This window comes from Anomaloglossus baeobatrachus, chromosome 8 (genome assembly GCF_048569485.1).
Source record: "Anomaloglossus baeobatrachus isolate aAnoBae1 chromosome 8, aAnoBae1.hap1, whole genome shotgun sequence".
Lineage (NCBI taxonomy): Eukaryota > Metazoa > Chordata > Amphibia > Anura > Aromobatidae > Anomaloglossus > Anomaloglossus baeobatrachus.
The window spans coordinates 87,476,199-87,492,396 of record NC_134360.1 but is presented as its reverse complement, the minus strand read 5'-3'; the positions used below and the strand labels follow the sequence as shown (position 1 = coordinate 87,492,396).

General features: G+C 48.6%; 1 protein-coding gene across 1 annotated transcript in view; it reads right to left on the bottom strand.

Annotated features, from left to right (window-relative positions):
* The window catches only part of JOSD1 (Josephin domain containing 1), a 34,624-nt gene extending 32,035 nt beyond the window's left edge, over positions 1-2,589 (bottom strand). The window contains exon 1 of the mRNA XM_075321881.1: positions 2,397-2,589. The gene's annotated coding sequence lies outside the window, so the exon portion shown is untranslated. The remainder of the gene's footprint in view (positions 1-2,396) is intronic.
* Between the last annotated feature and the right edge of the window lie 13,609 nt (positions 2,590-16,198).

The following is a 16,198-nucleotide window of genomic DNA, read 5'->3' as shown; positions in this document are numbered from 1 at the left end:
TATTTAACAACGGACAAAAAAGTTGTGGGTGCAAAACTTTTTTCCCATTGAATCTCTGCCGGATCCGCTCTAACAGATGGATTCAGGACATGTGATCAAAGCCTAACAGGCATCTAATAAGGCCTTAACTGCAGGGAACAGGTCTTCAGAGGGTTGGACCCTATCCGAGCACCCTAAAATCTAGAAGTGCGTACTTCCCTGGTTATACAATCCTATATATAGCGATCACGAATAAAAATCCCAATATGCAAAACTTCTCACTGCAGCAAAACATCTTTGCACTAAATGCCAAGGTCATTAGAACGGGTCCTTTATCGCTCTGCAGAAATCCAGCCAAATCAACAGCTGAGAAAGCCATGTGTGTACAACTCCGTGCACCCTGACGGGACGGCAGGAAAATGTCAAGGAAAGGGTCCAAAAGTGATAACCGGAGCAAAAGACAAAAGGTAGTGAGGCCCACCCACTGTAAGGGCTGGTGAAGACCACTGGGAATTGTGTCCGAGTGCGAAGAAGACCAGGTGTCCATTTTTTTCCTAGGACTGTGTGGTCCAAGAAAAAAACAAAATTGCATTATGCAGGATTTGCCTCTGTAAATCTGATTGCAATTGGCCATGGAAGTCAATGGTCCTTTCTCAACCTACAGATTGGCAGGTTAAGGACCTTCAAAGGGTTTGTCAGGGCACATGATACTGATGCACCGTCCTAAGGAGATGGGTGGGAAGGTGACACCGGGCCTCTCACCGATCAGAAAGAACCAGAGCTGCTCAGTGACAAGCAGAAGCCACTAATCAACAGCTCCAAGAGGTCTACATCTGGACACCCCAAAAACGAATAACAGCCGATCAGCGGGAGTGTCAGGATCTGATACTGACGATGTATACTAAGGAGATGGCCTCAATGTCACATCCAGGCAATGTCTGTAACTTAATGTGTACGGGCGTCCTAACATTACAATAAGCAGCTGATGAGCAGCACGATCACTAAGGCCTCAAAAGGTTCACCGACAACGTCACCACCGACAACGTCACCAACAATGTCACTACCGAAAAAGTCACCGAGAACGTCACGACCAAGAATGTCACGACCAAGAACGTCACCACAGACATTACAAACTCCTCTATAGAGCACCCTGGGGGCAGTGTATTCCTCCATAGTTACAAGAAGTGTCTGGAATGTCTGCAAATTTTTCTCATGATCAAGGAATGGAAACAAGATTGTGAGACATTAATGCAACACCACAGAGCCCCCCAGCACCACAAGAGCGCGCCCCCCTTCCCAAGCACCACAAGAGCGCCCCCCCTTCCCAAGCACCACAAGAGCGCCCCCCCCTTCCCAAGCACCACAAGAGCGCCCCCCCCTTCCCAAGCACCACAAGAGCGCCCCCCCCTTCCCAAGCACCACAAGAGCGCCCCCCCCTTCCCAAGCACCACAAGAGCGCCCCCCCCTTCCCAAGCACCACAAGAGCGCCCCCCCCCTTCCCAAGCACCACAAGAGCGCCCCCCCCTTCCCAAGCACCACAAGAGCGCCCCCCCCTTCCCAAGCACCACAAGAGCGCCCCCCCCTTCCCAAGCACCACAAGAGCGCCCCCCCCTTCCCAAGCACCACAAGAGCGCCCCCCCCTTCCCAAGCACCACAAGAGCGCCCCCCCCTTCCCAAGCACCACAAGAGCGCCCCCCCCTTCCCAAGCACCACAAGAGCGCCCCCCCCTTCCCAAGCACCACAAGAGCGCCCCCCCCTTCCCAAGCACCACAAGAGCGCCCCCCCTTCCCAAGCACCACAAGAGCGCCCCCCCCTTCCCAAGCACCACAAGAGCGCCCCCCCCCTTCCCAAGCACCACAAGAGCGCCCCCCCTTCCCAAGCACCACAAGAGCGCCCCCCCTTCCCAAGCACCACAAGAGCGCCCCCCCTTCCCAAGCACCACAAGAGCGCCCCCCCCCCTCCCAAGCACCACAAGAGCGCCCCCCCCCCCTCCCAAGCACCACAAGAGCGCCCCCCCCCCTCCCAAGCACCACAAGAGCGCCCCCCCCCCTCCCAAGCACCACAAGAGCGCCCCCCCAGACACCGTCCCTGTACTGCACTTTCATACACAGGAGAGCTGCCAGGAGTGCGGGAATCCCAGGTATTGGAGAACAGGAGACCTGCAGAGGGTTGTCAGGAGAGGTAATCTGTGAACTACAAGGGGAAAGTTGTCAGTAAAGAGGAAGTATCGGCCATAACACTAGTTGTCAGCACAGGAGGCTCTGTCCGCCTGGAAAGTTCCTTTGGAAGCCGTGCAGGCTGCTGCGGGCTCACACCGCCTCATGTAGCCACATCCAGCGCTCTGCTGGCCCCCGGCCGGGTGCATGGCCTATGTCACACATGACCATGTAATGAAGTCCCTGAGGTTATGCACTGACCTGCTCCAGATGAGCCCCGTGCAGACTCTGCTCCCGGAACCGTGATCCCCACTAACCGCACAAGTTCACATCCTTCCCCGCTCACAACCGAATGGTGAGCCGTTCCCGTACAGCTCCCAGCCGTGTGACGTCACTGGTCCTAGCATTTCACCAGAACCAGCCCCATAGCTTTGGTTCCTTGCGCTGATTGGAGCTATGATGACGTCACGCGAGTTCCACGCCTCGCTTTCGATATTCAGCCTAATTGGTTCAGTAATTCCCTGTGGGCGGGTCAGACTTTGAGTCAGTTCAGTGCTTGTAGTTTCCGCTTTCGTGCATGTTTATTTCTCTGGTGCTTATGGCCGCGGAGCCTCGGGCTGTCCGTGTGGCGGGAGGCGCCTGTGGCGTCTGCGCTGAGCGCCATTAATATGCATGAGATGTGCAATGGTCACCTTCACTTATTAATGCAGTGCAGAGCTGTGCTGCTCTCGGTTTTACAGGGCGGCGATAGGGCGGATTTGTAATCACAAATAGTTAAAATCACTTGTAAAAAAAACCAGCAATTCACTTGTTCTTAAAATAGTTGTTATTCAACATATAGTTATTAAAACTATTATGTGTTAGAATTGATAGTTTTGTTTCCTGTTTGTTGTCAGATGAGTCTCAAAATTTGGACCAGACCCCCCTTATGTTGGTCACATGTACGGGCCCTTGTAGTGTTCTAAATCCTATAAAGATATATCTGTTCCCCCCATAATGTGATAATGTCCTCCCTCCTGTGCCCCTTCCTGTTATAACGTCCTCCATACTGGACCCCTTCCTGTTATAACATCCTCCATACTGGACCCCTTCCTGTTATAACATCCTCCATACTGGACCCCTTCCTGTTATAACGTCCTCCATACTGGACCCCTTCCTGTTATAACATCCTCCATACTGGACCCCTTCCTGTTATAACGTCCTCCATACTGGACCCCTTCCTGTTATAACGTCCTCCATACTGGACCCCTTCCTGTTATAACGTCCTCCATACTGGACCCCTTCCTGTTATAACGTCCTCCATACTGGACCCCTTCCTGTTATAACATCCTCCATACTGGACCCCTTCCAGTTATAACGTCCTCCATACTGGACCCCTTCCTGTTATAACATCCTCCATACTGGACCCCTTCCTGTTATAACATCCTCCATACTGGACCCCTTCCTGTTATAACGTCCTCCATACTGGACCCCTTCCTGTTATAACGTCCTCCATACTGAACCCCTTCCTGTTATAACGTCCTCCATACTGGACCCCTTCCTGTTATAATGTCCTCCATACTGGACCCCTTCCTGTTATAGTGTCTTTCATTTTGGGCCCTGTTCTGTTATAACGTCCTCCATCCTGGGCCCCTTCCTGTTATGACGTACCCCAGCCTAGGCCCCTTCCTGTTATAATGTATTCCATTCTGGGCCGCTTACTGTTATAACGTCCCCCATCCTGGGCCCCTTCCTGTTATAAGGTCTTCCATCTTGGGCCCCTTTCTGTTATAATGTCCTCCATCCTGGGCCACTTCCTGTTATGACGTACACTGTCGTGGGCCCCTTCCTGTTATATTGTTCTCCATCCTGGGCCCCTTTTAGTAATATATTTCTCCATCTTGAGCCACTTCCTCATATAATGTCCTCCATCCTGGACGCCTTGCAGTAAAAATGTCCCCTATCTTGAGCCTCTCCCTCATATAATGTCCCCATCCTCTAACAATACCATTATCAGCCCCATTCATATACCATTCTGAGAACCTTCCTGCATTAATATCCATATCCTGGCCCCATCAATGCCCTCATCATGCTAGCCCCATCCAGTAATATATTTTTCCATCCTGAGCCTCTTCCTGTTATAATGTCCCCAATCCTGGGGCCCTTCCTGATATAATTTCCCCATCATTGTCTCCTTGCAGTAAGAATATCCCCTATCACGGGCTTCTTTCTCATATAATGTCCTCATTCTATAACAATGTCCTCCATTCTGAACCACTTCCTGCAATAATATCCCAATAATGGCCCCATCAATGTCCTTATTCTAGCCACTTCCAGTTACATAGTTACATAGTTACTTAGGTTGAAAAAAGACCTAGGTCCATCTAGTTCAACCTTCCTCCACCAGTTCTACATTTGGTCACTAAGTCATTTATAACCAACAATGTTGTGTGTAGTGAGGAAATCATCCAGCCCTTTTTTAAAAGCTGTTATAGTATCTGCCATTACTACCTCTTGTGGTAGGGCATTCCACAGTCTGACTGCTCTAACTGTAAAGAACCCTTTCCTATTTAGCTGCCAGAATCGCTTTTCTTCCACTCGCAGTGAGTGTACCCTGGTCCTTAGTATTGTCTTTGGAAGAAATAAGTCATGTGCCAGTCCTTTATATTGCCCACACATGTATTTATACATATAAATGAGATCTCCTCTGAGACGTCTTTTTTCTAAGCTAAACATATCTAACTTTTTCAATCGGCCATCATATGGGAGGCCTTCCATTCCTTGTAGTAGTCTAGTTGCCCGCCTTTGAACTGACTCTAATTTCTGAATGTCCTTTTTAAAATGTGGAGCCCAAAACTGGATCCCATATTCCAGATGTGGCCTTACAAGTGATTTATTGAGGGGTAACAATACGATGGGATCACGGGATCTAATCTCTCTTTTTATACACCCTAAAATCTTGTTTGCTTTAGCAGCTGCTGCCTGACATTGAGTGCTGCTGCTCAGCTTATTTGTAATGAGAATACCCAAGTCCTTCTGTTCTGTAGTCCCGAGTTTACTTCCATTTAATGTATACGCAATTATAGGATTACTCCATCCTAGGTGCATTACTTTACATTTATCAACATTAAATCTTATTTGCCAAGTATCTGCCCATTCTGACATCTTATCCAGATCTTTTTGTAATATTGTACTATCAAGGTCAGTTTTTAATATCCTACATAGTTTGGTGTCATCAGCAAAGACTGACACTTTACTATCAATCCCATCCACAAGGTCATTAATAAAGAGATTAAAAAGAATCGGTCCTAGCACAGATCCCTGCGGCACCCCACTGCTGACTATAGCCCATTTAGAGAATGTACCATTTATGACTACTCTTTGTTTCCTATCTTTTAGCCAATTCCTTACCCAGTTGCATATAGTTTCCCCTAGTCATTGCTTCTGGAGCTTTAGTATAAGGCTATTATGTGGTACAGTATCAAATGCCTTTGCAAAGTCCAAATAAATCACATCACAGTAATATGTTTCCTCATCCTTGGCCCCTTCTTGTTATAATGTCCTCCATCCTGGGACTGATCCAGTAATACATTTTCCTATCCTGGGCCCCTTGCTGTTAGATTATCCCCCATCTTGGGCCTCTTCCTCATATAATGTTCCCCATCCTGGGCCCCTTGCATTAAGAATGTCCCCCAGATGCAGATGTGAGAAAAGGTCAAAGACTGCCTGTGCATATGCGTTACAGTACTTTGCTCTGCCCTCAGTCAGGCAGACCAAAGTGCACATGCGCAGGAGCTCAAAGGAGACCTCTCTGTAAATGACGCAGTATGCGGCATGCGCACGGGGCTGGGCAGGAGGACGACAATCACAAGATGGAGGAGGCACTGGATGGAAAGCAGCGACACCCATCGGACCGGACCGCCGCCAGGTGAGTAAAATAAAGATGTTTTTATGTTATACAGCGCGGCCTGAGCTCTTATATAAAGTATACTAGAATGCTGTATATATACTGTATATAAGGGCTCACTGGTGGTGGCCGCAGCTCATAAGGGAAAAACCTAGTGACAGGTTCCGTTTAAATGGACCCAACAACCACATGGACACTTTCTGGGTGAAAGCAGACATGTTTTGTTTATTCTTTTAGGCCACCTTCACACATCAGTGTTTCGTAGTTTGAGATGCACTGACTGGCTGTGGCTGTCCTGATCCGACTCCCCATACCAGCTAAGGCCTCTTTCATACGTACGTGCCTCCGGTATGTGTTTGGTAGTTTTCTCACGTACCAGAGACACGTACACACATAGACCTAGGTATTCCTATGGTTTTGGACACACGTAAGTATTTGCGCACGGAACGTGTGTCCGTTCCGTACTTACGTGTGTCCGTGTGTTTCTCACGCTGACATGTCCGTTTTCTCTCCAGCATCACGGGTGTCACACGGAACGCAAACATGTCACACGTAATGCAAACGAACCACACGGATGTGTTCCGTGTGACACGCACCAGAGAGAAGACGTGTCTGTGAGAAAAAAAAAAAAAAACTTTACTCACCTTATCCAGCCCTGCAGTCTCTGCCGCTGCTGTCATTTGCTGCCGACCGCCGCTCATTATGCTAATTGAATATTCACTTCACTGCGGCCGGAAGCTGCAGCAGCAGGGAGTCGGCAGGACCGGAGACCGAAGATCAGCACCACGGACAGCAACGCCAGGGACAGGTGAGTAGATAGTTCCTGATCTCCGTGTGTTATCACGGATAACACACGGAAAACACACGTAGCCCATAAACACGGCTCACGGAGGGCAAAACGCACCTCTGACACGTCCGTGAAAAACGTGCGTGGTTTTTCACGAACGTGTGAAAGAGGCCTTAAGGCCTCTTTCACACGTTCATATGTTTTTCACGGACATGTTGAAGGTGTGTATGTCCCTCCATGTGCTGTGATTTTGGCACATGTGTGTTCTCCGTGTGCTATTTGTGATAACACATGGAGATCAGGAACTTTATACTCACCTGTCCCCGGAGCTGCTGTCCGTGGTGCTGATGTCTCCAGCGCTGCTTCTTCCGGATCCATGGTGCAGTGAATATGCATGAGCATAATGAGCAGGCCCTGAAGCAAATGACAGCAGCACCGAAGACAGCAGCGCTGGAGACATGCGAGTATAGAAAATCATTTTATTTCAAAGACGTGTATTCTTCGGTACATGTCACACGGATCACATCAGTATGTGGTCTGTGTGACACCAATACTTCCGGAGAAAATCCGACTTGTCTCTGTGTGGAGCACACAGACATGAGTGTACTACACACGGACACATGCTACACATGGACACATGGTCCTTGTGAAAACTCTTATATGTGCACAGACCCATTGATTTTTATGGGTCTGTGCATGTCTGTGTCTCCGGTACGAAAACGGACATCACATGTACTGGAGTCACTGATATGTGAAGGAGGCCTAAGGCATATACAGTGGAACCTCTGGTGTGCGAGTATTTCGCTATACGAGCAAAGCTTGCTGTAAATTTGTAACTCAGTTTATCAGAGGCACGCGGCTCATGCCTTTGACGTCAGTGCTCCGGGATCGCGATGGTTACCCGATACACATCCTGTACCGGCGAACTACAAGAACAAGGAGGCCGGCGATGGAACGGAAGGTAAGGTGAGCATAATATGTGTGTGTGCGCGGTGTGTTTGTGCATGTGTGGAATGGCACAATAAGGGACCAGGATGGGACATTGCACAAGTTGTGGAATGAATTGTCTGAGCTTGCATTATTTCCTATAGGAAATTTTGCTTTGCTAGACGAGTAACTTAGTTTACAAGCACACTCCTAGAATGGATTGTTCTCGTAAACCAAGGTTCCACTGTATAGGGCTGTAAGGTTCAGGCCAGGATACATCTCAGACCGCAATACACTGATGTGTGGACCTGGCCTAGGGTTATTTGCCCACATTAAGTACGGTTTGCTGCAGACATTTCGGTATCAAAAATGTGTCTCTTGGCAGGAAAACCTTGCATAACAAAAGCACAATTTTTATCTAGTTTTTCCTAGTAAGACCATGTGCACACGTGTATTTAGTCAGTTTTACATCTGTTATGTAAATTAGGCTTTCATTGCGGTTTTTATGTGCTATTTTTACATGTGTTGTTCTAAATAAAGCTGCTTTGTTTGTGATACTTACTGGTATTTATTTCGCTTTGAGAAAACTTTATTGCTACACGCATATACAGATTACATTTTTGATGCGTTTTTACAGTGGAAACATAATAAAAACGCATATGCGGTTTTTTACCTGCAGATTTTCTGCACCTAATGCAAGTCTATGGGGAAAAGCTACACGATAAACTCAGCGTATCCATAAGAGAACTTGATATTGTGGATTTGAAACATGCACCGCAGCCCGGTTTATGTTGAGTAAAAAAAAAAGCCCAGTGAGGAGGAAATTTCTATATATCCCATAATCTGTGCTGGAACTGTAAGATGCTGCATTTTTCAGGCAGTGAAAATTCACAGCAACAAAAACTCATCAGGGGCGCATATCCTTAGAATGGGTGAACAGCACTAAAAGAACTGACATGCTGCAGATATAAAACTGCTGCAAATCAGCAAGGAAAAAAATAGCAACGTGTGCATGACATTTCAGGAGTCTCACTTTGCTGGTGTGACGCCCTGGCAAAATCAGGTAGTCACAAATAGGCACCCGCACAACACCTTCACTCACAAGGCAACATCAGCCAACCAGTAAACCCTAGTCACCCCCCCTTAGGGATAGATAGACACACTAGTGGGCGTGACCAGGCGGTTGGGACACGCCCACCCAGGGGTCTAGACAGCCTGGGGCGGGAAAAGTTCAGTTGAGTCAGCAGTCAAGTCCAAGTTGAACGGTACCAGGGTAGGAGCCCTGGTGCCACTGGTTAGAAGGCAGACGGTGGTCTCCGTCAGCAGGAGATGGGAAGACGGCTCGGCAGAACCGAAGTGGACTGGGACAGGGTTGTAGCCCACCGGTACCGACATGGGGAACCGACCCGGAAACCGTAGCACAAAAGGGGGGTACTCGGACCCTGAAGCCGGCACCAGAACCAACTGGTACCAGCTAATTAACCGATTGAGGCCAAGACTAGAGGTCCTGTCACACCCAAAGTCCCCCATAGAAGACAACAGCCCACCGATTAGGGATAAGAGGTCACCGCCAGGGCCCATAGATCCCACGGGCCAGCATCTGCGGGCATGGCTCCTTAGGCTACATCCAGCCGGGAGCGGACTCCCGAGTTTCACACTGGGAAAGTCCACTTTACACAAACAGTGCAGGAAGAGGATAGAGACCACCAGCCGGGTGGGAGACCCGAATGCAACCGGCCGCGGCATCAGCCACCACCACCTTGGTTTACCAGAGACTCGTGTGCTTTACTAAAAGTGAGTACAACAACGCTCCCTGTGGTTACTATCCCCTGTACTGAGTCACTGGGTCCTGGGACCACCATCCCTACCCACGGAGGGGTTAACAACTTGCTGCACAACATCGCCCCCGGGTGACCCTCAACAGCAGTGGTGGTGTCCCACCTCACCACACACCGTGGGTGGCGTCACGAACTTACTACGGCCTAGCCCGTATAACTACGTCCCCCTATTTATTTGGCGTGTCCGCGAGACCCCCGGGTCCGGAGAACCTCGAGCCACCGCCCAAAGAGAAGGTCCGGATCCGAGCAGCGTCGGCTGCTGTGCACGGGGGCGGCACACTGGACAGTAATATGCTGCATTTTTTGCAGGAAAACGCAACAAAAACACACTGTGTGCACATACTCTAAAGAGTGTGTTTAGATTAGTCATTGTTGTAGATTCTTTCTGTTGTGGTTTTTTTTGTGCCACAGTTACAAAAATCACAGCAAAACATGCCACAAAACCGACACCTCCTAAGGATTCTCTCATACCATTGTATATGTGCCGCGGATCGAACCGCTCGGATCCGAGGGTGGTGATTGATCGTGGCTCAAGGGTCTCTGGACCCGGAGGCTAGGGGCCACACTCAAATGTAGAAGGGGGGTTATTTACAGGGGAGGTATGTATAGTTCGTGATGTCACCAGTGGTGTGTGGTAATTGGGAGTACCGCCGCTGCCGTTGGGAGTAACCGGGGTGATGGAGATGGGCAGCAAGATGACGTTACCCTCCATGGGTAGGGGTAGGCCCCGGGACTCTGGATGGTGATGCGGGGAGTACAGTGCAGGGGTAAATCTGGTACTCAGCAATGAAGCAGACGCTGACACCAAGGTAAACCAAGTCTCTGACTACCGCTGTCTCCTGAGGGGAGTCCCGTCCCCTGCAGCACTGCCTGGCGATCTGTATCCACACAATTTAGATTGTCTGTTGTAGCCCGGTAGCTTGGAGCTTTCCGGGCCCCAGTCCCCGCTGTGGCTAAGCGAAGGAGCCTGCTCTCAGGAGCTCACGCTTGGGATTTCAGTGGGCCGCTTGCTAGGAAAGCCCTATCCCCCTCGTTGCGCTAGTGCCCCCGATCTCTGAGCTTCGTGCGAACAGTCCATAAATGCTCTGTCCTCCGCAGGTTAATTGCCGGGTCGCCTGAAGTTTCTCCCCAACCTAGGGTCCGTGTACCCCATTGTGCCTTCGGTCCCGGACTGGTGATTGGACCAGGCTGCTGACCGTCCTCCTTGATGGGTTCCAGGCACCTAGCCTCAATCCCCTGCGACCGGGGGTCCGACTCCTCTAGGTCCAAACCACGTTATTTATTTTACCGTACAATAGAGACCTGCCCATGCTGTGATTGGTTGCAGTCAGACAGCTGTCACTCAGCGTGGAGGCAGGTCTGACTGCAACCAATCACGTCCACCGGTGTTCGGGGAAGGAGTGAATATGTATATGCTTAATGAGGGGGTGCTGTGAATATATGATGAGGCTAATGAGCGGGTAGGGAAGAAGAAGAGAGGCTGCGGGAGCAGTGTGATAGCCATGCCGCGCCTTTATCGGTGAGTATGAACCTGAGCGAGAGAGAGACAGAGAGAAAGAGATAGAGAGAGAATAAGTGGTGTAATACTGTCTGTAACATCCTTATTGGTAGAAACTATATGTGAGTCAGAAGTGCATCCATAAATAGAGGAACAAAAAGGAATGGTCTCATGGAGCGCTAATAAAGGGAAATTTCAAAAAGTTCTTTTAAAGCAACAGACCTTTTATTGGTGGTCCCTTATAGCCACTATGTGTTTCAACATCTCATATGTTGTCTTCTTCAGGTATATCACCTGGATGGCCGCCTAGAGGTGGAGCCAAACCAGTCCACTAGACAACCAGGTGGCAGGGGCAGACAGTGGACAGTGTGACAGTAGACAGCGAAGAGTGAAGTTGACAGGAGGCTGAGAGAGGGAAGGACTGTCAAGAGTGTAACATTGACCTGTGGGCCCAGGCGGTTAGTTGCCGGTGGAGTACTACGCACCAATGGGGTACACAATCCTAGGTCAGAAAAAAGCTCCAGGCAGACCTGATAAAAACTGTACAGTGAGGGGATCATCAAGGACCTCACTGACCTTGAAGTTCGGGACACAGTAGCAATGGGAGAACCGGTAACAGGACCAGAGACTCCAACCCCACTGGGTTCACGCTATGTCATACGGACTGCTGTAGAAGACAACCAGGAGGGGACCCCCAGCCGCTCTAAGCCACGGGGACCCACCAACCAAAGACAGGTGCAGGAGAAAGAAGCCACCAGGTCACTAAACCGGCACTGGAACAAAAGGGACCTGCGGTTAAGACCAGCCAGCCTCGGGTGACCAGTTGCCAGCTTACTGTGAGTAAAGGACACAGTTACACTGAAACCCCTTGTGTGGCCTACCGTCTTTCAACACCCAACTCCATCACACATCCTCTTGGGCCTGGCCCTGCTTGCGGAGGGCCTAACAGCCAGGTTGCCACTAACACCAGCCCCAGTAGTGAAAACTGTGCAGCGGTGGCTTCCTCCACATAGCCGCAAACCGCAAGTGGCATCAGATGTGAACTTTATTCAACAATCCTCTGTAAATATTCAATTTTTCAAAAAGTACCCAGGGCACGAAATCGGGCAACAGCCACCAAAGTGACATTCCTCAGTTATACACCGCCCGGGACCGAGTACCTCATAACCCTGGGCGACACATATCTAGACGTAGGAAACAGGCTGTGCTTCCCTGAAAATATTTCCGGGAAAGGCAGTTTGAGTGCTGATGATCCAGAGACCAAGACAGTTTGCATCGGTGTGGCAGACTGCTTGCTGTGCTACCGACCCTTTTAATTCAGCCATCTGAAGAAACAAGGTCTGCAACTGTCTCGTACTACACATTTTTAGGATTCAATAGTGCCAATGGTGAGAGTGGATGGTCATAAGAGCACAAGTATGCGATTTATATACTTCTGGCCACATTCTGACTAGACGTGTCCAGCCTTACTCAATTCATTTTCATTGATCAAGTCCATGCATGTTGAGATGGCACGTGACTGCATGTATGTAAATAGCATACTTGTGGTTTTGTGACCTCCCACTCTCACCGCCGGCATCAGAGAATCCTGACAGCGTGCAGTGTGCGGGCTGTGAGAACTCAGAAGTCTGCAGTCACATAAAGTGACACATAAAGTGACTGCAGACTCATCACAAACTTGGGATAACCTCTTTCATGATCCTAACATTAAAAAACATAGTAACCCTTAAATTGGCAAATGGCACAATACTTTTTAACATAGCCCTTTATAATGTAATCTTACAAGTTCTGAACTGTTACATTTGTACAGGATCAGGACGTATAAATGCACAGGAATACATCAACTGAGAGCCACCAGAGGTACAGAAATAAATCACAAGAGGCCCCATCAGTACAGAAACACAGTATCAAACCCTTATCAGTACAGAAATTCATCATCAGAACCACCAGCAGTAATGTCAGGTCAGCCCTGTATATATACAGTGGCTTGCAAAAGTATTCGGCCCCCTTGAATTTTTCAACCTTTTCCCACATTTCAGGCTTCAAACATAAAGATAAAAATTTAAATTTTATGTTGAAGAATCAACAACAAGTGAGACACAATTGTGAAGTTGAATGAAATTTATTGCTTATTTTAAACTTTTTAAAAAAATAAATAACTGAAAATTGGGGCGTGCAATATTATTCAGCCCCTCTAAGTTAATACTTTGTATACTTTATTAAATTTTAAGGGGTTTACTATAATAGGGGAGGGGGTAATTGAAGTATTTAAAATTAGTGATGAGCGAGTACCAAAAAGCTCGGGTGCTCGAGGCTCGGGCCGAGCATCCCAAGATACTCGTGTACTCGGCCCGAGCACCGAGCCCAATGTTATCCTATGGGAGACCCGAGTATTTTTCTGAAATGACCCCCCGGCAGCATGTAGAAACCCTAAAAATGTCACAAAAGTCTCAGAAGAGTGCTCAAATGACATGGCAACAGCATGGGGAAGACCCCTTGAAGCATTTATCACTCAAAAGTCACAGCTGTGAACAATTTTGTCCGAGTTTTACGCCATTTTTACGGACTCACCAGAAAACCTTCCAAAATGACACCAAAATGAATTTTCATGGCGGAAATGTTAAGGGCACATACCCAATAGTGAGATAGAGCTGGTGTATGTTACTTTTTGAGATTATTACATGAAAGATTTTACGGAAAAACATTGTGTGGCACTCCGATGTCCAAAACGCACGTTTTGTGCTTTTTACTAGCGATGTCGGTCATTTTTTTTTTCATTCTATCTCCCGTCGGTCGGTCTCGCTCTGTCTGTCTCTCTCTGTCTTGTCTGTCCCCCTCTCACAGTCTGTCGGTCAGTCTCCCCCCTCTCTCATACTTACCGTTCCCCGATCACTGCCGCGGCGCTGCACAGCTGTTCACTAAACTCCGGCGGCTTTTCCTCTTTTGAAAAAGCCGGCCGCTCATTAATCAATCTCGTATTCCCTGCTTTCCTGCTTTTCGGCGCCTATGATTGGTTGCAGTGAGACACGCCCCCACGCTGAGTGACAGGTGTCTCACTGCACCCAAACACAGCAGCCGGTGGGTGTGTGTATACTGTGCAGTGAAATAAATAATTAAATAATTAAAAAAAACGGCGTGCGGTCCCCCCAATTTTAATACCAGCCAGATAAATCCATACGGCTGAAGGCTAGTATTCTCAGGGTGGGGAGCTCCACGTTATGGGGAGCCCCCCAGCCTAACAATATCAGTCAGCAGCCGCCCAGAATTGCCGCATACATTAGATGCGACTGTTCTGGGACAGTACCCGGCTCTTCAGCGTGGGGGCGTGTCTCACTGCAACCAATCATAGGCGCCTGTGGGCGGGGAAAGCAGGGAATATGAGATGGCTGTGTGCAGAGCACAGCGCGCCCGCCGGTATAAAGGCTCGGTCACGCTGTGCGGGCCGGCCAATCACTGCAATTCCACAACTAACAGGGCTGTGGCATTGCAGTGGTCTGCCAGCCAATCCCTGCATGAGGGCTGGCTCTCAAAAGAGCGCCAACATGCAGGGATGAAGACCACGAGTACAGCACGAGTATCGCGAAATTACTCGGTACCCGCCGAGTAGCCCGAGTACAGTGATACTCGTGCGAGTACCGAGTAGTGACAAGCATACTCGCTCATCACTATTTAAAATGCATTCTTAAAAATATTGTTGAAATAACAAAGAAGGGGAAGAGGAAGGGAAGAAAGGGTAGGCTAAAAGTGGTAGGGGAAGGGGTATCGGTGGGGAAGTGGGAATGGAAGGAGTTAGGGAATATAAACGGGGAGGAGAAAAGGAAGGAGGAAGACGGTGAGGCAATTCGTTAAGTTTCAAAGTCAAGCAAGATTATAAACTCATATTCATTTAGCACAGTAAATAAACACATTCGGAAATAACATATTACATTTATATTATTTAGAGAATGTCAAAGAGCTAAGTCAAAACAAGATTTGGCATGTATTTCTGCGACCAAAGAGACCATCTTATTTTATATGTTTGATAGTTTTTTTCTTTTAACGCAATATTATACTCATATAAATTATGAGCTGAAACCCTGTCCGTAACTTCTGAAATAGATGGTATTCTTTCTTCTCTTCAGTTGGCTGCTAATAAATTCTTAATAACTAAGAAAATGTGACAGACAATGTATCTATATTTTTTCTTGTATTCTTCTAACCCTATGGAAAGGATGACCAATTCTGGAGTAAAGGCTACTTTACACGCTGCGATATCGGTCCCGATATCGCTAGTGTGGGCACCCGCCCCCATCTGTTGTGCGACACGGGCAAATCGCTGCCCGTGCCGCACAACATCGCGCAGACCCGTCACACATACTTACCTGCCCGGCGACGTCGCTGTGACCGGCGAACCGCCTCCTTTCTAAGGGGGCGGTCCGTGCGGCGTCACAGCGACGTCACTGAGCGGATTCCCAATAGAAGCGGAGGGGCGGAGATGAGTGGCCGGAACATCCCGCCCACCTCCTTCCTTCCTCATAGCGGATGGGAGGCAGGTAAGGAGAGGTTCCTCGTTCCTGCGGCGTCACACATAGCGATGTGTGCTGCCGCAGGAGCGACGAACTACATCGTTACTGCTGCAGTAACGATAATCGAGAATGGACCCCCATGTCACCGATGAGCGATTTTGCACGTTTTTGCAACGATGCAAAATCGCTCATCGGTGTCACACGCAGCAACATCACTAATGCGACGGATGGGCGTCACAAATTCCATGACCCCAACGACTCCGCATTAGCGATGTCGCAGCGTGTAAAGCCCCCTTAAGATTTATATCTTTTGTAGTTAATTACTTTAAGAGGTCTCTGACGTCCTTCCATAAGAGTTTAAGTAAAGGACATCCCCAGAAAATGTGGATAAAGGATCCAATTTTCCCGCAACCTCTCCAACATAGTGGTGAGTTTTCAGCAGAAAACTTGCACAACTTTAGAGGGGCATAGTACCATCTGGAATACACTTTATAATATGTCTCCTGAAAAGAAGCACAGGTTGCAGTTGCATAAGTTGTTTCCGGAGCTTGTTTCCATGTACTTATAGGGAATTCCTTGTGCAAATCTTTCTCCCAATTATTTAGGTTTAGCTTTTTCTCAA